This window comes from Podarcis erhardii (genome assembly GCF_964252035.2).
Source record: "Podarcis erhardii genome assembly, chromosome: 17".
NCBI classification, from domain to species: Eukaryota; Metazoa; Chordata; class Lepidosauria; order Squamata; family Lacertidae; genus Podarcis; species Podarcis erhardii.
In genome coordinates, this window is record NC_138515.1 from 21,999,796 (window position 1) to 22,024,164 (window position 24,369).

Here is a 24,369-nt window from a genome sequence, read left to right on the forward strand (position 1 = left end):
CTCTCAGCCCCACTCACCTCACAAAGTGTTTGTTGTGGGGGAGGAAGGGAAAGGAGAATGTTAGCTGCTTTGAGACTCCTTCGGGTAGTGATAAAGCTGGATATCAAATCCAAACTCTACTTCTTCTTCTTCCCAGAGCTATAATTTCCAGAGCAGTTTAACAATATGACATGGTGCCTCTCTTTTCCTTCAGATCCCTTTCAAAGCATGCTTTCCATTAATCCATTGGCTTCACCCCTCAATCACCACTCCTATGTATAGCCAAACCAGATTAACTGTATTTGTTTAATTAACTCCTTTATACCCTTTCCATCCTTTCTCCTCCTGCTTTTGTTGCGTTTCTTAGAGTTTAGATTGTGAGCTTGTTGGAGGCAGGGACCTGCTTCCTTGCTAGAGAAGCTCTTTAACACAATATTGTTGCCATCCTATACACAGTTAATTTGGGAACAGCCAGTGAGACCAGGGCTCACATCCACACTTGGCCATGAAGCTTGTGGGGTGACCTTGGGCAAGTTGCTGCCTCTCAGCCTAGCCTACCTCACAAGGTTGTTGTGGGGATTAAATAAGCAGGAGGAGAACCATGTATGCCACCTTGAGCTCCTTGAGGGGAAAAAGTGGGATATAGTAAATGTGCTAAAATTAATAAATTAAGCAGCTGAACTTACTTTGGCTTCCTAGGATTGTTTGGTGGATTTATGGTGTTACAATTATAATAATTAATAGCAATGGGTGCATGAACAAGGAGCATATCATTTCTTCCGTATGAAAATATTGTCATCTTCAAGTCATAGGGAAATACAACCTGTTTACAATACAAGTATTTCCTTGACGGAAATCACCTGCCTCCTCCCACAGCAAATGAAAGCCAGCTGTCCACACATTGCATGAGACAACTATTGCCTCAAAAGTCTCACAGGGTCTCAGTGGATTTCCTAATTTCATAAGGAATAGTTCACAAATAAAGCGATAACTTCACAAGAAAATGAATCCGGTTTGTGTGGATACCTTCTGTTTATCTTCTTGAATAATGCCCTAAATGGTTTTGTTTTGTTCTCTAGAGTTATAAATTGTGTTTAGTAATGGTGATTTGGGGGAGGGGAGGACTGAAGAGAGAAAGCTATCACTCCCGAGTGTTTTTTAGCCGGGATAGGTTCAAGTGAGTTGACATTTTTGAGGCATTTATCAGTAAAATTGAAAGTGTGCTAGAATTCAATCACAGCATCTTGAAATCCCAGAAAATATCTTTTGAGTAAAAAATGTTGCCAATTTGCTGGGTGCCCGCTTGAGAAAGGCTACCGATGACATTCGCTTATTGGATAGAATGTTCACCCACTATAAGTCAATTCTGAGTTAAATCAAAAATTGCATATAATGGGGTATAGGTGTCACACAACACTTTAGAATGGGTTCTCCACTTCATACCATCAGTATCAAACAAAGATTGGTTTAAGCCTATCTTCCCCTTCCATTTCTTATGCCCAGATAGTTTCTTCTGTGCTTTGGGGGGGAATATATGAAATGAAGTACCAGAAGTTTAAGATAGATTTTTTTATTCACTTTGCTGGCTGCCACAGCTACAAGTTATTTAAGGGTTTGAGATATGTTTTTGTTTTTAATCTTAGCCCCAAAAATCTTGCCTGTAAAGTAGCACTGGCAATAACCAAAGTAGGGGAGATATATACAGTGGTACCTCAGGTTAAAAACTTAATTCGTTCTGGAGGTTCGTTCTTAACCTGAAACTGTTCTTAACCTGAAGCACCACTTTAGCTAATGGGGCCTCCCGCTGCCGCCATGCCGCCACCACCATGCAATTTCTGTTCTCATCCTGAAGCAAAGTTCTTAACCCGAGGTACTATTTCTGGGTTAGTGGAGTCTGTAACCTGAAGCGTCTGTAACCTGAGGTACCACTGTACATCTATTGCTGCTCATCTGAAGAATATACATGAAAAGGGTATCAATTTTTTGCAGGATCATGGAATTGTAGCATTGGAAGGGACACCCAACCAATCATTTAATTATATGTTTTAGGATCTTTCCTGGTACCAACATCATTAGTTATCTGGGTCATCTTCTTCTCCCCCCTTTTGAAACTAAGGACAATATTTCCCCACCTCTAGTCTGCAGGGACATTGCCTGTTCTCCAAGAATTCTCAAACATTACAAACAGGCTCTGAGGTTATATTCACAAGCTCGTTTGGTACGGCTCACCAGCCCTGGAAAAGGGGAGCCACTTGGGCCCCAGGCTATGGGTGCCCAGTATGTATGACATCAAGACATCACCCCTGGCCTCAGAACCTGACTTCTGGCGCCACCAGAATTCAGGTTCTGAGACATTGTGAGACCTCAGAAAGCATCTCTGAGGTCTCACGAGGCCTCGGATGTGATTTCCGGTGCTTCATGAGGCTCTGGAAGTTGTGTTGGGGCCCTGCGGTGTGGTTGCTGAGCCCCCAGAGCCCCCTATAGTTGACACCCCTGCCCTGGATAGGAATTTGGAGCTGAAGTCCAACAACAGGAGGCATACCTGGCCTAGAACTTTGTCCCTTGTCAGCACAGTATTGCCATAGTTCTTCAAACCTCTGCCTGAGATAGTCAGTTTAGGCATATGTGTCAGCCCTGTGTCTTCTGCAGTGAAGACAGACACAGATAATCCATTCAGTTTCTCTGCAATGTCCTTATGCTCCTTTACTGAAGCTTTAACTTCCAATAGTTCCATCTGCTATAAGCCTCCCAGAGTGGCTAGGGAAAACCAACCCGGATGGGTGGGGTATAAATCATCATCATCATCTCCCTAGTCAGTTTCTTGCTTCTGAGTCAGCTGGTATAGCTCCGTCAGTAAAGCATGAGACTCTTAATCTCAAGGTTGTGGGTTCAAGTCCCATGCTGGGCATAACAATCCTGCATTTCTGGGGGTTGGAGTAGATGACCCTCATGGTCCAACTCTGTGATTATATGATGTATTTTTAAATAAATAAATATTGCTAGTTTTAATGTTTTTAGCTCTAAGTCCCTCAAATTCTCCCTTTCCCTTTTAAAACAAACAAACAATCCCTTATTGTCTGCTTTTATCAAAAACTCATTAGGGCAAGGCTTGCATTTTCTGAAGGAAGCTTCTTGCCCTTAACAGCATCATTGTCTCTGCTTATTAACCACACTGGCGTCCTCCTGGACTTGGTAACTTTCCTGGTCTGTGGTGGGCGTGCTAGCTTTGCACTGAGTAACCCCCAAGTGTTCTGAAGAGGTTTGATCCCTTTGACTTTCCCTTTCAGCTTCCTTTTTATCAACCTCATTTAGCATTATTGTTATTTTTCAGAACTTTCCTCTCTCGAAGTCTGATGTGGCTAGGTTTCCTCGGCAATTGTTCACTTGCATTAAAAATGGAATTTGATAGCACTTTGGTAGTAGCTCAGTATGCAACCAAGTATAAATAATACACCTGAATATCATTACTGTGCAGACGGCCACGTCAGCACAATCAACTTGACATTTTAACACCTCCTATATGTGCCATTAAATGCTCTGTGCAGCTTTATGAAGCTCCATTCACATCACATTGCTCTAATGTTTCAAAGGTCTTCTGTAAGAAAAGCTACATACGGGGCCAGAGGATTAGATGGGATTCAGGATGGTGGAAAGGGGGATGTTAGAATGTTATTGCTGGTTATTACTTTTGTTGGGATGCGGATGGCGCTGTGGGTTAAACCACAGAGCCTAGGACTTGCCAATCAGAAGGTCAGTAGTTCGAATCCCCGCGACGGAGTGAGCTCCCGTTGTTCGGTCCCTGCTCCTGCCAACCTAGCAGTTCAAAAGCACGTCAAAGTGCAAGTAGATAAATAGGTACCGCTCCAGCGGGAAGGTAAACAACGTTTCCGTGCACTGCTCTGGTTCGCCAGAAGCGGCTAAGTCATGCTGGCCACATGACCCGGAAGCTGTACGCCAGCTCCCTCGGCCAATAAAGCGAGATGAGCGCCGCAACCCCAGAGTCAGTCACAACTGGACCTAATGGTCAGGGGTCCCTTTACCTTTACCTTACCTTTGTATCTCACCTGTCCTGCAAAGAACACGGTTCTCCTCCTCCCCATTTCATCCTCACAACATCCCTGTGAGGTAGGTTAGACTAAGAGACTGTGACTGGCTCAGGGTCACACAGTGAGCTTCACAGTTGAGTGCATGGACATCCACTGGAATTTAGGGAAGGGGCTCTGAAAGGGAGACTAGACTAGTTTCTGGTGCACAATGAGTGTTGCAGATATTAAATATTGTGCAGTTCGAAGCGACTGGAAGCATAAGAACCGACTCCTTTGGAAATGAAGCATTGTCCAGGCCCATGTAAATATTATGCAAGCATTTACTGGCAGCACGTTTTTCATAAGAAGAGTTTGGATTTGATATCCCGACTTTCACTCCCCTTCAGGAGTCTCAAAGCGGCTAACATTCTCCTTTCCCTTCCTCCCCCACAACAAACACTCTGTGAGGTGAGTGGGGCTGAGAGACTTCAAAGAAGTGTGACTGGCCCAAGGTCACCCAGCAGCTGCATGTGGAAGAGCTGAGACGCGAACCCGGGTCCCCAGATTACGAGACTACCGCTCTTAACCACTACACCACACTGGCTCTCTTGATTCTACACCACAGAATCAAGACATCAAAAAATGTCTATACAATAGCTTGTGCTGTCCAGCACAGGCTCAGCATCTTACAAAATACGGAATAACACAAACAGACCTATAAGCAAAGGTCTCTCGCTCTTGCTGGGTCTCCAGCCTGCTTTAAAGCTTCCAGGCTGTTTGCTCTTCCTTCAGGAAAGCCCTTTCCTTGCATTGTTTTCCCTGTGGCATTCAGAGAGAGGACTCAGTTTACATCTTCAGTCCATTGACTTTGGGAGAAAAGACTCAAAGCAACTCCTTTCAAAATGGAGATTTGCAACCCAATACCTCTCGCATGATCTCAGGTTTAGAACCCTGTGGGGGGAAACCCAGTGTTAGCAATATACATTTAGCAAGTTTATCATTTTAAACATTCATTAATATATAAACATTTTTCATTTCTGTGTGAATTAATCCATTATTTTTAAAAATGTGGCTTGCCAGGAACCTGTTTCTGGCCCTCTGGACTCCCCTAGGATCACAAGAAGAGCCTGCTAGAGACACTGAGTAGCCTGGGAAGAGTTTAAAGGGCCAAATAGAGAGACTTAAGACCCTTGGCCCTGAGGTTCCCCAACCCTGAAATAGTGGGTTTTGTGTGTTTTTTCTTTGTACCTGTGCACAATGAAAAATAAGGTAGTCAAGCCACTAATCCAGTAAGCAGGTGAGAACTTCAGTTGTCTCTAGAAAAGCAACAGAAGATGTACATGGTTCAGAATCTATGTTATTTGTTCCGTGTATTCAGTGTTTATTTTCTGGGGGGACGCAAGGGGACGCACAACCCTAAACATTTTGTGAATCTTAAGTTTGGCCTCATTGAGGGGCAGTATTTCAATATCTGTAGGAAAATAAGAGTACCCCTAAACATTTTTTATAGAAAAAAAGCATTGTCTATATTTCAAATATATCGAAAATTAGATTGTTCATGTATTTGATTACCTTCACTTCTTAAAGCAACTGAACTACTGCATATTGGTTTGTTGTTGTTTTTTTAAAGATACCTTTTTATTTTCTTCACGAGCAGGCAAGTTTATTAAGGTTGATTACCAGATACTAGGGGCAGATGCAAAGAACCTATTATTGGAAATTCCAGTGCTACTACTAAATAGGTGGTACTTACATTACTGATTATTTTCTTCAATGCTAATAATAATACTTAACATTTGTATGGTACTAACTAGTGTTCAAGCAGGGGGAGGCCCATAGCTCAGAGGCAGAGCCAGAGGCATAGCATGGGGGGGGGGGGGCAAACAGGGGCCATTGCCCCAGGCACAAATTCTGAAGGATGCAACTGGGCTGCAGTGGTCCTGTAGGTGCTGAGAGACTGGGGGAGAAGTGGCTTCCTTTTCTCAAATAGCATGTGTGTCTTCTGGGCAGCAGAGTGGGCTGTGAGTGGAAAGTAGGCAGCTGGCCAGACCCTCCCCTTGTGGGGCAGAGCCCCCTCTTGCTGCCTGCCCCCTCTTGCTGCCTGCCTGCCGAACCCGCAGCCAAGGCTCCCATACAGGAGCAGGAAGGCACAGGCCTTGGCCGGCACAATAAAATGAACTCTCAAAATGTCAGCAAATAATAATGAAACAGAAATTCACTCAGAGCAAAGGTAATAAATAATTACTAGACTGTGATCAATAAAAATAGCTGCCAGTCACAATGCATAAAATACCACAGTACATACAAAACCACGTAAAAGGATCCAGTTGAGAAGCAAAGACAGGCACAACTTATAAAACCATTTCCCGACCCCCAAACTCCTCATATATCAATTGACAGCGACTCTCCAGGGTCAAGGAGAGGGGACTCCCCCCCCCCCCAGCCCTACCTGGAGACGCCAAGAAGTAAACATGGGACCATTGGCTGTTAAGGCAAATGACCTACAACTGAGCCCCAGCTCTTAAGTGCCTGCTCGGGAGAGGTGATGCTTGTGTTTACCGGTAATTCTCTCTGGCTTTTGGTTGATTCGTTGTGGCTGTGATGGAAACTAAGTGCTCTTTGAATGAGGCAATCCCTCCCCTACCTTCCCCTCTTTACCTTTTTGTCATAACAAATCCCATTTGTGTACTTAATGAGTCGAGATTATGAAAGGGAGGATCGTAAAAGTTTAGTAGGCCATAATGTTATATAATTCCGTTGGTAACTGGTATTTTCTGTCAAGTGATGTTTCCTTTTTATTAATTACCCTGCAGCTGAAGTAACACTGAATGTCAGGCTCAGCTTTAACAGAAATTGCAATTTGTAGTGGTAACTGAACCCGAAAAGGTTGTCATATCAGCCGCAGCTAATTCAGAAGCTTGTAGCATGTTCCCTAGATAGAAGAATTGTGAAGTCATTGAACATAGGCAGATATTTGGGGGGGGGGGGATAGAATTAATATATTGTATTTTCCCCCATTTTAATCTTTATTGGTTTATAAACAATACATCCATTCACCTTAAAACACCAAAACACAAGAAATACAAACAAACCACTACCAATACAAAAAAAGAAAAATATAACTAAAGAAGAAGAAGAATATACTGTATCGGGGTAGGGAATAGGGCTGGGTGATATCTGGTTTTCAACATTGTTATATATCACCAGCTAAACATTGTGATATATCACAGTGTCTGAAATAAGGATGGAGCTATACCAAGGCACTGACTGGCTTCACGGTTTTGCCCACATCGTGCTTTTTGCATAGCACACACATCATGATTTGCGATATCTTGCCAGGTCAATATAGGGCTGGGACCGATGGGAGTTGCAGTACATAGCACAACACTGGCTACCCCTGCCTTGGAGTGTCCCAAAGTCTGTACTATTCAAATTGCCCACCATCGCTTAAGCAATGAGCATTTCTTGGGTTGGAGCTGTGGGTGACTGCATCCAAATCTGGGCCTGGAATGTCTGTTTGCAAAGCCTGATGTCAATTACTGGAAGTCGCAGTAAAGCCAAAGGTCTGAAATACGGCAGGCAGAAGGTATTGCCTTGTTGACAAAGCAAGGGGCAGAAGGACAGGCTTCTAGGACAGTATTTATTACAGACAGGACCAGTCCGGATGCTTCTTACTGTTTGCCAGTCACAGAGCCATTAACTGTATCTGAAGCAGACTCTGAATCTCAAGACTCTGAGGACAGCTCCTAGCTTCAGGCCATGAGGTCCTGGTTCATGCTTTCGGGTCATGGACAAGATTCTGAAAGATGACAGGTGAGGCTTGGGTATATAACAGTAGAGCAAAAAAGAGCAAAAACACCAGCGGCATTTCCCCCCTTTCATCAGGTTATACTGAAGCTGAAGGGAACGCAAAGGATACAGACGCGTTGGCAGTTGTTTGCAGATGTACAAAGACCTGCAGTGGTAGCTGACACAGTTTTCTAGGAAAGATAGGGACACATAGCCTCCGACTTGCTTCCTTTGTTCTGTGCAGCTGACAGTCCTGAGAGATGGAGGAGCAAGAGGCTGGGATGCAAAGTGGGCTTAATTTTTTATCACACACACATACCAGAATGTTAACAGAAGTTGCTCTGTTCAGCTTCCTTGTGGGTTTTTCTTGATGAAAGAAGAATAAGGCTGTTAGTTTTAGATTCTCTCTTCTGTTACTAGTGGAGCTTCTGAAATGAGACATGGTGAGTGAGCGCCAGTAAATGTATAAAAGCACCTCTGTATTTATTCAATTTACAGTACTTTCCTTACAAGACAGCACAGGGCAGTTTATTGAAGAGTAAATGAATTAAATGTACAGCAGGCAGAGAAGAGTATTCAGCAATATGTAAAATGTGAAGCTGTCGAGCACTGATGTTTAGCTTAAGTGTCCCCTTTTTCACGTTATGTTTTTTTTTTTTTGTAGGGTTGCAATTTTGGCATTTCAATATAAAACATGAGCAAGGAAATGTTGATGTTTTTCTTGCACTGATCTCCTTTCCTCTAAGGCAGGGGTGGGTAACCATTTTTGGCCCACTGAGCTAGATCCTTGTCTCTCCCCACACTTCCCAAACACACCCATGGGCCAGCTTTCACAGGTGGGGTGGACAACCTACTGACATCTGAATGATGTCAGATGATTGACACTTGTCGAATTCTCTTGCACAGCACTTCCCAAAGGACTGATGATCAGTTGTCCTCTTTGAGAAGTGCTTCCCAAGGGTCAAATTAAACCTGCAGGCTGGAGCTCCCCACCCCTTCTCTAAGGAGATGATAGTTTTCTTCACCTCCCCCAGTTTTACCCCATAACAACTCTGTGGAGTAATTTGGAGAAAAAATGGTGACTGGCTTAGCGGTGTTTTGAAGCTGCGGTCTCCCTACTTCTAGTTCAACACCCTAAGCATTTCTTCACTCTCTTTCCAAAATGAAATGGGCTTTCTGTGCCACAAACACAGCTAACTTTCTGAATGCTGAGCATAAGCTGCATCTCTCCATTTATTACCTGATCAGAAAATCTATGAAAATGCAGAGGTGGAAGGGATTAGTGATGTGGTGTGTGATGAGTCAGTACAGAGAAGCTTGAAGTTTGGCTTTGGGCATGCGGGAGAAACTTCACATGTTCCTTTCTGAACAATATTTTATATTAATAGGGCATGCTTCAAAGGGCTTATTTCTCCCAGAATTCTTGTGAAACTTGGCATTCCACTATCTGTTCAATAAACTGATGTAGTCTATCTAACCTTATAGTCTTAAAAGCCTCAAAAATGTAAAGCCTTTTGGTAGAAAAGTTATTCATCCTATGGTAAATAAATATTTTTACTCACACTTGGAGCAACTTTGAAGTCTACAGTTGAGGGATTCGGAACTCTCCCTCCACCCAAGTACTTTGCCTGACTCCATTATTCCTAATTCCTAAGGAAAGGTGCTGTGTTTGCACATAATGCTGTGCCATAGTTTAAACAAAGCCAGATTTATAGAGCCGGTGATGAACCATGGCTCCAAATTATAACATTTTGGGCAGTAAACAAAACATAATTTAGCTGCTAGACAGGGCTCACACATAATGGCACATCAAGGTTTAATAAATCATACTTTAGCATCAGTGGTGTAGCATGGGTTGCCAGTGCCCACGGCTGTGCTTGGGTAAGTGGGAGGGAGGAAAACACACAATGCATGCAGGAACATTCAACTGCCTAATGGTGTCCATGACACCTAGGAGATCACAGCCTCAGAGATAAGAAACGAAGAGCTGTTCCGTTGTTTGGAGAGGTCACTTCCTGGTTTCATGGAGAAGCCGTTTGCAATGGAGCCCAGAAATGGAAGTGTGCAGCTGTATTGAGGCAGAACCAGGTGTTGAATTTTTGTGCCCCAACAATTTTGTGTCCAGGACAACTGCCCCTGTGCCCCCACGCCACATCACTGTTTAGCATTATGTGCCAGCCAGGGCATTGTGTCATTAAATTCTCTATGACAAGTGCTCTGCTACTTGGGTTGTAATCCTCAGCACGCATATGTTGAAGATTAACTGGAAATCTTTGCTAGGTAGAGCAAGTTCACCAATGCATGTCTAGCACTTGGTAACTGAACAGCAAGCAAACCACAAGTTTGCTGTGAGTATAGTAGTGTTATTTCAAGGTTTCCTCACAGTAAACAGAGGGTTGATAGGCTACAGGCATGAAGTGTGTACGTCCAAGAGGACCTCTACCTATCAAGGTTCTCTGGCACATAAGGTAAAGGGACCCCTGACCATTAGGTCCAGTCGTGGCTGACTCTGGGGTTGCGGCGCTCATCTCGCTTTATTGGCCGAGGGAGCCAGCGTACAGGGTCATGTGGCCAGCATGACTAAGCCGCTTCTGGCAAACCAGAGCAGCGCACGGAAACGGTGTTTACCATCCCGCCAGAGCAGTACCTATTTATCTACTTGCACTTTGACATGCTTTCGAACTGCTAGGTTGGCAGGAGCAGGGACCGAGCAACAGGAGCTCACCCCATTGCTGGGATTCGAATCGCTGACCTTCTGATCGGCAAGTCCTAGGCTCTGTGGTTTAACCCACAGCGCCACCAGCATCCCTCTCTGGCACATAACCCCCCACATTTTCCTGGCTGCTCATTTGCCTATAAAACATCTTACTCCTATTATGGATTTCCTTTCATGGGGTGAATTAGGTGATCACTGGTTTATGGAATAATAAATACTGTATAAATCTGTGGTTGTGTCATTCTACTACCCTAGATGAGCAGCATTAAACATTGGTGCAATGTTATTACTGTATCTGGCTGTGCATTTGCAATCTTAATGGTAACTAGGATGTCTTCAGTGCAAGTTTTAAGTTAGATATGGTTTCCCCAGATACATGTCTCAGGGTTGTTATATTTCTCTTGACCTTCTGCACTAACTAGGAGCAAGGATCATGTGCACGCCATCTTTTTCTGAAGGCCTTGGAACAGTTTGTTCTGACAGCTTGGTAGGCAAAGAAGAGGTTGTTTCTCCGAGCACATTTCTTGAGACCTCATCAAACGACAAAGTCACAAAGGCTGCACATCTAGTTAAAGGGTGTAGGTGACCATTCCATTCAAAATCTGCATGTGACAAGACAGAAATAACCTCTAGCCTTAATAGGGCAGCTTAGCACACACTGAATAGTTGGGTTTGTTTTTCCGAGGTCGTTCGGGGATGTGGAAAACATCCCCATCAGATGTTGTCACTTTAGAAGCTTTGCCACTGGGTAGACCAACTGCTTTAGCTATCTGATCACAGACAAACAGTCCTGCTTAACTTTTATTTTATTTTATATGTATATATTTATTTATTTTCATTTATCCAACTTCCCACCTTCCTAGTGCTCTGTAGGCATCCTTAAAGGGCTATTGGAGAGAAGACTTTAAAAGGGTCAGTAATATTTTATGTGTGGTTCTACCAGGGAAGGAGGTGGCACTGTGGTCTAAACCCCTGAGCCTCTCGGGCTTGCCAGACAGAAGGTCAGCGGTTCGAATCCCTGTGATGGTGTGAGCTCCCGTCGCTCTGCCCCAGCTCCTGCCAGCCTAGCAGTTTGAAAGCACACCAATGCAAGTAGATAAATAGGTACCGCTGTGGCAGGAAAACAAATGGTGTTTCCATGCGTTCTGGTTTCCGTCACAGTGTTCTGTTGTGTCAGAAGCTGTTTAGTCATGCTGGCCACATGGCCAGGAAGCTGCCTGTGGACAAACTCTGGCTCCCTCGGCCTGAAAGCAGGATGAGTGCCACAACCCCATAGTCGCCTTTGACTGGACTTACCTGTCCAGGGGTCCTTTAACTTTACCATATGTGTGGTGTTTGGCAGAAGCATAAAACAGAAAGTTCTCTTTTTGCCTCCTTAAAACTTGGGTTCCATCTGTAGTATACATTTAGAGCAGCAGGATACCATTCCAAGAAGCCATAGCTTCCCCAGTGGTGTAGCCTGGGGGGAGTGCAGCCGGGGCAATTGTCCTGGAGCATTGTGGGAGGTGCTGTTCATGCTGCCCTCCTGGAACCAGCCCTGGCTGTTATGTCCTTCTCATGCAGCCTCCCCAAGCGGCTTTGCATACAGTGTTTCCATGGCAGGGCATGGTGGATGAACAGAGCCCACCGCTCTGGGCTATTCCTCACTGCTGAAGCAAGACCAGCCCCAAGAAGAAGTGTAGTTTGTTTGTTTTTTGTTTGTTTTTTAATAATTTTTATTCAATTTTTAAAACACATAATTAAAAGACAAACACATCACAAAATACAAACAAACATAAACAAATCAAACATAAATAAATTCATAATCTTATTTTCTTGTAACTTCTTTCAATCGACTTCCCCATACCTCCCTTTCGCTGCATCCTTATTTTAGAAAGAATTTTTTTTAGCAACCCTTTAGTCAATTTATCCATTTAGTTCCCTTCATTAAATTCCCATAAATTTGTTGGTTACAGCTGTAATTCTCTGCTTCTTACCCCTGAAGAAGTGTAGTTTGTTAATGGACTGAGAGATTTTGGGAAACCCCTGTTTCCCCCACAAAACTACAGTTCAGCGTAGTACTGTACAGTCAGACCCTGTTCCCAGGGAACTGTGGGATTTGTAGCTCTGCGAGAGGAATATGCAGGGGACAAGATGGTGGAACCAGGGCCAGTAACCAAAGCAGCTGCTCCACCCGTCACATGATGCTAGGTGTGTGAGAGAAGAACATCGCTTTGATTGTGATATTTGCATCTGTACTAAAGTCAGGAAGGGAGAATGGTTCAGAGTGCACCACTGGTGCCATTCTGCAAGACCAGATTCACCAATGCGTATGTGGTGCATCTACAAAAACTGCCTGCTGATGTGAGATCTATAGAAGTCCCCCCGCATGTAGGCTTATTTCAAACCCATATTAACCTTCCAAGAATCCAGTTCACGTTCTCCAATTCTTAATTTGTTTTTGATTGTGTTTTAGATCCTTTTCCCACGTGTGGTGTAAATAGATGATAATAGGATTCCATAATCAAAACACAGTTAAAGGAGGCTCTAAAGTATAACTTTGTTGTGGCACATGCACATTAAGAATATCTTATTCCTATATCAAGCAACTGGACATGAGAATGGCAACTTTAACCATTATTGACTTATTGTCTTAATTTCTTTTAGTGAAGTGAGCACTGGAGCTGGGAGACTTGGCTGTGAGTTACACTTCCTCCCTTTATCAATGGATTCCAGTCTTACACGGTAAGAGTTCTGGGGTTTGCATCCCCCCTCAACACTCATTTCAGATGATTCTATTAAAAGAGGGAATTCTATGATGTGGGTAGTGCTATAATGTGTGTGGCTATGTATTTTTGCATGCATTTTTAAATCATATTAATGATTTGATGCTTTTGTTAACTTAAAGCAATATTCTAGGGGTTCTTCTGAGAAAGCGTTTCTCTTGCAAAATACTATTGCTGTATACCTAGAAACACAAAAGACTTACAAAATGATGTGTCACTGGCCTGTAGTTTGTTGTGCTCTGTATTTAGCAAATGAAGTTGGGGGGTGAATGACTTATTTTTGAGTGCTGTAGCCTTGAATTTATTTAATATATGGGTTTGGATTCACTCGGGGCTCTTCTAGACCATGTGTTTATTGAGCATTCATTTTGATTTGCTTGCACAATGCTTATGCGGAAGTTAGACTATAGGTTCATCCAAACGTTCCTTTTGTGCCACACTTTCCAGACACAGGCCCACACTTTCCCAGTCTGTTTGGTTGGTTTTTGTCCCACTGTTTTCCTCAAGAAAAACCCACTATTTACTGCCAAATCAGAATAAACAGCAATCTGAATCTGTAGAAAACCCAAACACTGTTTGTTCCAATTCAGTGGTTTATGACAACCAGTGTTCTTCCTGATGTGCTTATGTGATGTTTATACATTTTCCCGTTAATCATTTGTTCATCCCACACTCTTTCATTCTGTTCTGCAAGGCACTTTCCTAACAACAAAAAGACTTTTTGAAGTGGATTTGTTGCATTCAGGCAACAAATCTACTGATTGTGCAAACCTGAATTTACAGGATGCTCTTGAATCACTTCCACAAAATACAGTCTGAAGGTGACCTTGGTAATTTTGTCCTGATTCATATCTTAAAGAAACCTGACAGTTTCCATCTTCCTTTATTTCACGTTGTTAATATAAAGTAGGTAATATTGGTCTCCTGTGTGTAACTATGCAGTTTGGATGAAGCATTTAAAACAGTTAGTTCAATCGAGGAAGACAAAAAACGAGCAACAATTCTGGCAAAACAATAAAGACAAGCAAAGAAATAAAATAAAATAAATCATGTCTCACCAACCTCTTTGATATGTGTGGATAGAGAAGGTCTAGCGGACAGTATACATTTGCATGTTCAAAAAAACACATTTTGACAAAACTCCACTAAAGGTTCTGGAGTAAACATAAAGCTCATAGGATTAGATTTTATGGATCCTTCATATGAAAATGAGGCAGAGGGTTAGAATAAATGGATAATGGTTTGAAATAAACAGTGGGATGCTCTAAATATGTGTATCATGATTGGTGAATTTTATCTTATTTATAAATGGTGTGAAGTTAAAGGTGAGTAGTGTTGTAGCTATATCTGTAGATCACACCAAATTACTCAGGTGTGTTGTGAACAACACCAAAAGGACTTCTAAATGGGCATGAAAATGCCCAATAAAGCTCAGCATTAAATGTAAGGTGATTTATGTTGGTACAAACAGATATATGCTGGCTATGGGCTTGTGGTGAATAGCTCAATGTAAGTGTCAATCGCAATGGGGGGAAATGCACATTCCATGCTAGGAATTATTAGAAAGAGAATTGATATGATAACAATCAGTACTGTAATGATTTTATTTAAATCTGTGATGTTTGGATTGCTATACACAGTATGGTCTCTGCACCTGGAAGTGACTTCATGGAAATGGCACAATACAGGAAAAGATAAACTCAAATGACCCCATGAGCTTGTAGCATTTCCTGATGGATTAGGAAAAAAGTGTTTGGATGTGCAATCACCTTATCAAATGTACTGCTACAGGATGTTATGAGAGCCACTGTCTTAAATAGGATTACACCAGTTTGGAAGAAGAAGATCTATCAAAGTGTATTAGCCATGATAATTAAAATTGACATGGGACTTCCGGGTTGGCGCCATCGCCAAATGGCGGACTCCCTCCGAGCTCCGGAGGGAGCCTGCTCGGTAGGGGCTGGGTCCTGCCGCGCCGGCGACGCGGGGACCCTTAAAAACCATGGGCGCTAAAACCCATGGACATGGTGACTCGGCTGGCACCTTTTGAGCCCCCCCCGACCCGCGAAGGAGCCTTTTTAAAGGCTACGGAACGGGTGACGGGGGGGGTGGTGCTTTGAGTCCTCCGCTTCCCCTGCCGAGCGAAGCCGCATGCCATTCGACGGAGAGCGCTGACTTCTTCCATTGGAAATTTGGACTTAAAAGCATAACCCGTGAGTAATCGGAACTTGGATTAAAAAAGGCGAGAAATTTTTTAAAGAATTCGGAACGAGCGGGGGAGGTATAAAAAGGAAGTCAGCCCCCCCCCTGTTGTAGAGGAGCTAAAGTAAAGGACTTAACATCTAAGATTGAGCGCAACCTTATTTTGATAAAGTTATGAAATTTCGCGATGGAAAATTATAAGATTGAGCTGGAGGAGAAAAGTGGAATTTATTCAAAAAGCAACCCCCCCCCCCCCCGGAACCTGGGAGCGTCTTAGTGAGAGCGCCGGGAGAAGACAAGGAGAGGTTTTGACAGCTGTCAAAGAGCTGTCAAAGCAGAAGAACAATAATGAGAACTATGTTACGAGGACTTTGCCGGTTATATTTGCTACAATTTGGATACAAAATGTTTAAAACAAGGAATAATAAAGTTACTTTGACTGGTGGACGTGATCTGGAAGGGAACTGAGTTATTATAATCCACCTAGAGGAGCCGAGGGATATTACAAGTTGTTGGCATCAAATTTGACAGAACTTTTTATCTCCTGGGAAACTGCAGAAATGGAACATTATTTTGACTACAGAGGTTTACACACTAAAGCAGACAATAGACTTATCTATTGAAAATGGAAGGGACTTGGCATCATGTTTCGTTCCTGAATAACAGAGCCTCTGCAGCGGAATTTAGAAGCTTTTGGAATTAGAACATTTGTGCAGGAAAACAGGAAAAGAAAGAGGAGAGAGACCAACAAGAACAACAAGAATAATAAGAATTGGACAAAGTTGGAAGTGGGAACATTTGGGAAATCCAGATTTGAAAGGTTTAAGAAATAAAATTGGAGTTTTACTCCCAAGTATATAAAAATCTGGATGGAAAAAATGGGCCTTTTTGAGATAGACTCCTTCCAAGATTGGACATTTAAAATTAAAGAAGACTGGTAAAGGACTATGGCTTAAATAAATGTGGGAACTCCAGGAAGACATCAGATGTTGATCAATACGGGAAACGCAACCAGGAAAAGGGGGAGGGATTTGGAATCCAAAGGCTGTAAAATCAAAATCATATTTTATTTTATTATATTATATTTTAATCTATTATGTATATTAAAGGGGGGAACGCGTGGAAGGGAATAGGTCGATCTTAGGAGATGGGAAAATATTTTTAAATAGGGCTAATGATAATAAGGTTAAAATTTGGGATAATAAATTGCTGAATTTATTTGTAAGAATTGGAATACAAGAGGGGGAGGGGAGGGGAAGTCCTGGAAAGATGTTATGGAAAATAAGATCTTAAATTTGGATGTTTTGTTTTTTTATATTGTTATAATTGGAAATTCTTAATAAATATTATTAAAAAAAAAAGATAATTAAAATTGACATGTTTAATTAGAGAAATATCATTGTTAACATTTACCGGTACTAATTGGAAACTTCTCATAGTCTTTTGGCATGAAAATGAAACAATGACATGTGGATTTGGGGGTTGAAGATAATCTTGGTTTATAGAAAGAGTTTTTGTTAGGTGTTATTTTGGAGTGGATGAAGTGAATATTGTTTTTATATAGTGGACAAATGAAAAGAATTGGAACTTCTTTAATTTTTGTAATTTATCTTTTCTATTTTCTCTGTTACGTTCTTTTCTATCTCTTATAATCACTTTCTCTCACTTTTATTTTTTTTCTCCTCCTTTCCTTTTTCTTTTCCTCCATGTATTTTATTTTATTTAGATTAATGTTAGCTTTAAAAATATATATCTGATATTAAGTTTTGTATCTCACTTTATAAACTCTACTAAAATTTATTCAAAAAATATACAATTAAATGGATCCTCCCAAGTTCAAAGTCACTGTACCTTTAAATATAAATTGCTGGGAGCTCAGTTGCCTTCATTCTTTGCTTTTAGGCTCCCCTGGTTAGCTGCTGCTGGAAATGAGATATTGGACTAGATGGTGTCTTATTCAGTCTTTCAGAGCTTTGTTTGTCTTCAGTTCTTTACATTTAGGGAAAGGTCTCTCACCCATAAGACACTTCATTACTCTACATTGCTGGAAATAGTTTTTCAGATGGTGTGGAGCTACATTTGGATCATGTTTTGACAGATTAGTTTATTATTATTACTGCATCGTCTGCTTTTACATAGGCAGTATTCTGTTCCCAAACATTCTGAATCATTACTCATGGTGAGAGGTTTTGGGGTGTTTGGGGCTTTTAGTGTCCATTAGAAAAGGCTGATCAATAAGAGGCTGCTCATGTCTTGTTCACGAATCGCAGTCTAAATGAACGCCATGGAGGAGAAGCACTCTCCGTCCTGGCTGGAGTACTGCTGAGTGAGCAGGCTCTTTCAAGTGGAAGTGCGTACATTTGAGAAATGGGCTTGGCAAAGGCTCCTGTCTTCCTCGGTGGAGGAGGGGGCCGCTAGCTGAATCCGCCTCCGCTCTGCACATTGCATGACATATGCTACGACTTTGGTTCATTAATAAGAAAGGAGAGTAAATCAGACTCTGTCCTGAATGGAAACGCCACCAGCAAACATGCGGTATATGGGTTGGGCTGGAAAGGGGCTTGTTCTCTCATTTTTAGAACTATGCTGTCTTTCTGGACTGGGTGCTTGTCTTTCAGCCATGTTGCAACGCAGCCTCCATTTTAAGACCAGAGGAAAACTGCCTGTCTGCTGGCATCTGTTAGAGTCTTCCACCTCTGCTGTTCTTCCTCATTTAGTGAGAAGACGACGAGTTTCTGTGCTTTCCGGGGAAACCGCACCTTTCCAAACAAGATTAATGTTCAATGGTTCCTTGCATTCCTTTCATTTTCCTCTGCTGAGAAATCCGTGTCAAGTGTTAATTTCCTTTCTCCTTGTGGAAAGCATGGCCAGTCAATCCATCTGAAGTCACTATGGCATAAAGGGACTCCACTGGTCCTAGACCTGAGGTCAAACTCCCTCCCCTCCCTCTAAGATTGATTATGCCAATAGAAAATGGCCTAAAACCATCCTCTCTGTGCTTTAGAGCGAATGAGACTCATAAGCTATGGATAGTGATTTTGTTTTCCCTTTTTCTATTTCCCATTAGGGACTATACTCTTCTATGTAACAAGAGGAGCACTTCTAGGTCATGGGTTTTGTTTTGTTCTTTCATTCCTGCTGTTGTACAATAAACTTGAAAAGTCCTCCCTCCACACACAAATGGAAAATTAAGCTTGTGTGCTCTTTCTCAAACTATTATTTTTTAAAGTAGTAGCGTAATTATCTGGTTCTCTACTAGTCATCAGAGCAATCAGCTAGTTATGCAAGGTTTTATCCCCCCCCCCTTTTTATGTTCTAAATCAAATTTTTATCAAAGGTTTTCAACGTAAAATACACTAACACTTAAACTAATTGCCATGTTTTATTTTTTAATTCAAAGCTTCTGCCCACCATGTTTGCTTTATTTCAACTGAAAAATGTGTCATGGTGTGTATGTGTTTCGTTATCAAGAAAGCAGGTACTTCTTAAAGATTTAATGTTTTGTTTTATTTTTTCCTTTAAGCCCTCATCTAGCATTTATGTGTGAAAGCAACATAAACCATAAGGGGAGAGAGGAGCTTGAAAAGACCCTATGCATGAAAAAAAAATTGTTTAATATTTATTTATTTATTTCCCAACTGACTGGGTTCTCCTAGCCACTCTGGGGGGCTTCCAACAAATTAAAACACAGTAAGACATCAAACATTAAAAACTTCCCTATACAGGACTACCTTCGGATGTCTTCAAAAAGTTAAATAGTTTCCTTGAAAGTAAAAGTAAAGTAATCTCAGGGTCATGGATTCAAGTCTCCATTTGGTGAAAGATTCCTGCCTTGCCAGGGGTTGGATTAGGTGACCCTTGTGGACCATTCCAGCTCTTCAGTTATATGATTCTATTCATAGATGGCATGGCTACTGAGAGGATGTGTTGGATGAGAAAGCTGTCTGTGGACAAACGCTGGCTCCCTCAGCCTGAAAAGTGAGATGAGCGCCGCACACCCCATAGTCAAGTTTGACTGGACTTAACTGTCCAGGGGTCCTTTGCCTTTACCTTGCCTTTGGTCCTAGGGTGGGTTAAAAATAATGCCACACGAAATGAAATGACGAAAGCAGCCAAACCCTTCTGAGATAATGGAGGATTAGGTTTGGCCTAGATTTAAAACTTGATTGCAAGATGCTGGTATCTACTGATGACACTGACAGAACTTCTCAAAGTCACAGCAAATGGCAACGCTTCCAAGTGCCCAAGCCTTGATTAGCTGGGAACCCTTTTGATCTGAATATATTGTAACTCTGCCGTGTAGCTCTTTGTAAAAGCCGTAACCTTTTGCAACAAAGACAGTTTGTGTAATCAGAAGCAACCATTTATCGGGCAACTGTATATGCCCTAAATTTGATAAAATATGATAAATTCTATTAATTTAGTAATCAAATCCACGTTGAATGACTCAAAGGAGCTCCTCGAATACAAAGGGCACTGCAAATGTCCATTTTGACTCTGCAGTGCAGAAGGCTATTATCCAAAAGTAATTGGCATTGCTTTGTCATTTCTTGCATTTAAATTTCAAATGAGATAGTACCCTTTCCTCTGGAAAAGTGTGTTTTACATCTATTATGCAGCTACATGAAGAGTTTCATTTTAATGATCCCTCTGTAGTTCTTTTTACATTAGATACAAATGCAACTTTGTGTTTCTGTCATCTCTCCTTTTGAGAACTTCCTCAGAGCACTTCAATTTGCTGTCACAAATAGTGACACATTTTAGATTGTGGGACTTACTGAAATAATGAAGTCTGCCTTTGACTTTCCTTCATGCTTCACTCGCAACATAGTACACTGTACATATGCCATGCTTTTGTCATCTTGCTGACGTCTTTATGCCCCCCCTCCTTCTTTACCAGAATTACAGCAGTCTCTCTGAAAATGGTCTGTCTTCATCAAGTACTCATCACAGTAAATTGTGCAACTGCTGAGTTACTCTCAAAGAATAAGTGAAATGAGAAAAGAATGGACATGGCACAAAAGTAGTTTGCCCACAAAAATGGGAAGGGAGGACACATGACAACAGCTGATGTCAGTCCCTATGCTGCTGCTACTGCTATTGTTGTTGCTGCTGCTGCTGTTGTTAGTAAAATTTAAGGTAACGTTTTTGGGAGCAGGTGGCACTGTGGTCTAAACCACTGAGCCTCTTGTGCTTGCTGATCAGAAGGTTGGCGGTTTGAATCCCCTCGACGGTGCTGAGCTCCCATTGCTCTGTCCAAGCTCCTGCCAACCTAGCAGTTGGAAAGCATGCCAGTGCAAGTAGATAAATAGGTATCACTGTGGTGGGAAGGTAAACAGTGTTTCCGTGCTGTGTTTCTGGCTTCTGTCATGGTGTTCCATTGCATCGGAAGTGGTTTAGTCATGCTGGCCACATGACCTGGAAAGCTGTCTGTGGACAAACGTCGGCTCCCTTGGCCTGAAAGCGAGATGAGCACCACACCCCATAGTCGTCTTTTAAAGGACAAACTGTCCAGGGTTCCTTTACCTTTACCTTACCTTTAATAAAATTTGTATAACGTCCTATACTCATAGGTGGTTCACAACACAATGTTACAGTATATAAAGCACAAATACATAATAAAAATAATCGAAGCACAGAGTAGCTAGAAACATTCCTCCTATGATGTTGCTCAGATTCAGACCCACTTAACTTCCTTTAGCCCATACCCTACACCAGAGATAGCCAATGCAGCACCTCTAGATGCTGCCAAACCACAACTCTCATCGCCATCAGCTGGTGTCAGGGGCTGCACTGAGGAGGAATCGTGAGGATTGCCCCCCCCCTTCTCCTGAACCTTCCCAAAATCAGGAGGACAGTATAGATTTAGAATAGTGGTTTGCAGAAGGGCATAGTTCAGAGGCTGCAGAGAGCAGAAGTTGGGAAGTATCGGAAGAGGAAAAGCAGGAAGAAGAAGAAGAAGCACCAGGGGAGAGACAGCTGACAGACTCAGTGTCCTTGGAAAGCATTCCTGACACGCAGCCCTCTCCCAGAACCAGGCGGGCACTAAGGGTAGTAGAACAGAGAGCTCAGAGGCAGAAAGCTCAGATTAGCTGACACAGGGGTGACGTAGAATGGAGAGAAGAAGGAGGGTGGGATTTTACTTGGAGCAGCGCTGCTCTTTGGGGAAGACTGCATTCCTTCGTCGCTCTCTGTGAATTACTGAATAAATTACACGGTAAGAACTTTTATCATTTCTTTGCTTCTTGGCTGCCACCATGGGAAGGATCGGGTTCCCCAAAGCCTGACAGTTGCGCTTGATGGGAGCTCAATAGGCTCTCCGGGATTTCAGGCGGGGATCTCTCCCAGCCCTAACTGGAGATGCCCGGGGTTTAAAGTAGGACTTTTTGCCTGCAGACCAAGGGCTTTACTACTAAGCAATGGCCAAAAGTTGCATTCATTTGCATGGAAGAAGCAACTGGATGTCCCTATCTTCGCTGGAGAAATATTGGAGGATATACAATTGTCGTCTGTGAGTGTGGTGGATGCAGTCTTTTGGGAAAGAACACTTAAACTATATTATATTAATTAATGGACCAGTTTCATCTAAACTGAATCTTTTTGCCTGCTCAGCCATAGCTACTGTTTTAATTTCGAAGCTCAGTCTCACAGCTGGAAGGGCTACTTACTCCATAACTCCATACTTACTTTTTTATTGCTCATGGTGTCTTTCCTTTGCTTATATCCCAGCATCATCTTAACTATATTTCAGTACACCTCAGCTTTGTTCAAAGACTTAATTATAGGAACTAATTTCACTGTGAGGGAATTTATTGTGCAGGAATAAAATATGATGAAATATTTATCATTGCTGCAGTCAGCAAAATATACAGATAGATAACTGTTAGGGGAACTGTGCCCAGTGTACAATGACAAGAGTTTCTGGATCACTAAATACACTGTTCAAGTACAATAGTAATATGATGTTAAACTCTTCCGTCAAAGATTTATGGGGATAGAAACAAAGCTCTACACCTGCCTTCCCCAAACTGGTGCCCTCCATGTGGGTTGTTGTTGTTTTTTTGGACTACAATTCCCATCAGCCCCAGTCAGCATGGCCAATGGGCAGGGATGGTGTGGGTTGGAGTCAAACAGCACCAGGATGGCACCAGGTTAGGAATGACTGCACTACATGTTGCTTATGATTTTTTAAGGCATTGGGTTTTCTCCAACTTTAATGAGGTGGTATTTTTAAATCACTCTATAATACTTCACCTGCTGAGCTTTGGGGAATTTGCATCAAAAAGAAAAGGGGAGTTGTGGGTTTTTAGGGCACTCTGTGATATTTTACAACAAAATAAGGACAATATTCTGTTTCCCGGGATGTGGCTGCATTCCTCTTGGAAACATAGGTAAAAGGTAAAGGACCCCTGGATGGTTAAGTCCAGTCAAAGGTGACTATGGGGTTGCGGCACTTGTCTCACTTTCAGGCTAAGGGAACCAGCGTTTGCCCACAGCCAGCTTTCTGGGTCAGAAATGCCGTCTTCCTCCTCACCACAGCGGTATCTATTTATCTACTTGCACTGTTGTGCTTTCAAACTGCTAAGTAGGCAGGAGCTGGGACAGAGTGACAGGAGCTCACCCCATCCTGCAGATTCGAACCGCCTACCTTCTGATCAGCAAGCCCAAGAGGCTCAGTGGTTTAGACCACAGTGCCACCCGCATTCCAGCCTTGGAAACATACATAAAGCTGAAAGAGAAAGGTGGAAGAGCAGCAATCTTTCCCACTTCCTCTTTTTGAGTGATGGCCAACTCAGTTTTGTTCAGAGTAAACCCACTGAAATTAAGACCATTCATTTCAGTTGGCCAACCCTGAGTAAAACTCGATTGAATAGCACTGCGCTGTGTGTTTTTTAAGGTTCATATTAATTATAGCAGAACTGACTATTACCCCCAATCACTTTGAAAAGTGAATTGTGTTCACATGCTTACTCTTTCTTTGTCATGGGGTAGGGTGGAGGTGATCCATTGGGGGGGGGGAGAGCGTGACTGGAGGAGATTGTGCTCACAGCTCTCGCTCTGAAATCCAAAAGTGCTCATGGAACTGAAAACGTTGCTGGCCCCTGATGTGGAGGGTCACTGGTACCAGGGCCAGATTAAGGTTCAATGAGACCCTAAGCTACTGAAGGTAATGTCCAGCTGTCCTTAGTCAACAACAAATTGTCACTGTTTTCATTTTCACATAACAATATATGTCTTTTATCAAAGTAATGGTTGAACTGAAATACAATTAAGAAGAAGTATATTAATAGTGAAATACAATTAAGAAGAAGTGTATTTTGGGGGGTCGCCAAGAGAGTGGGGCCCTAAGCTATAGCTTGTTTAGCTTATACATAAATCCGGCACTGACTGGTACCCTATCCCTCCTGTAATTTACTTTCCACATCAGCATCAACTGCGGCTCAAAGGTAACATAAGAATGAGCCCTTAAAAGGGACAAAAAGGAGGCTTGCATGTACTAGCAGTAATCTGTCCATGAATGTTAAAAAGGAATCTCATGACAGACACAACAATGAAAGGCTGATGGTCTTTGACGACTCTCTTCGAATTTTGATAGAACTGTTCTGTGGTGCAGCTATCCCTAATTAAAAATCAGCACTCAAAACACTTCGTATCAGAAAGGTTACTGTTTAGGATAATCCAGAAACTGCTAATAATTCAATAAAAGCTTCTCTGTAAGGGAACTAAAACTCCAGGAGATAGGATCTTTAATTATCGTCTCCTCTGAAATACCCTCTTCAAGTTCTCATTCTTTAGATATCAGTATTTATGAATCAAATGATTCTTTTGGTTTTATCACAGGAAGAGAAAATCTATCTATTACCCTCTGTGGTGACCCAGAGCTTTGTTGGGT

The 24,369-nt window shown here is 42.3% G+C and overlaps 1 long non-coding RNA gene across 1 annotated transcript in view; it reads left to right on the forward strand.

Annotated features, from left to right (window-relative positions):
• Nucleotides 1–24,369, forward strand: part of LOC309332551 — a 385,008-nt gene that overhangs the window by 217,814 nt on the left and 142,825 nt on the right. The window contains exon 3 of the long non-coding RNA XR_014152167.1: nucleotides 13,156–13,233. This is a non-coding gene — a long non-coding RNA (uncharacterized lncRNA). The remainder of the gene's footprint in view (nucleotides 1–13,155; nucleotides 13,234–24,369) is intronic.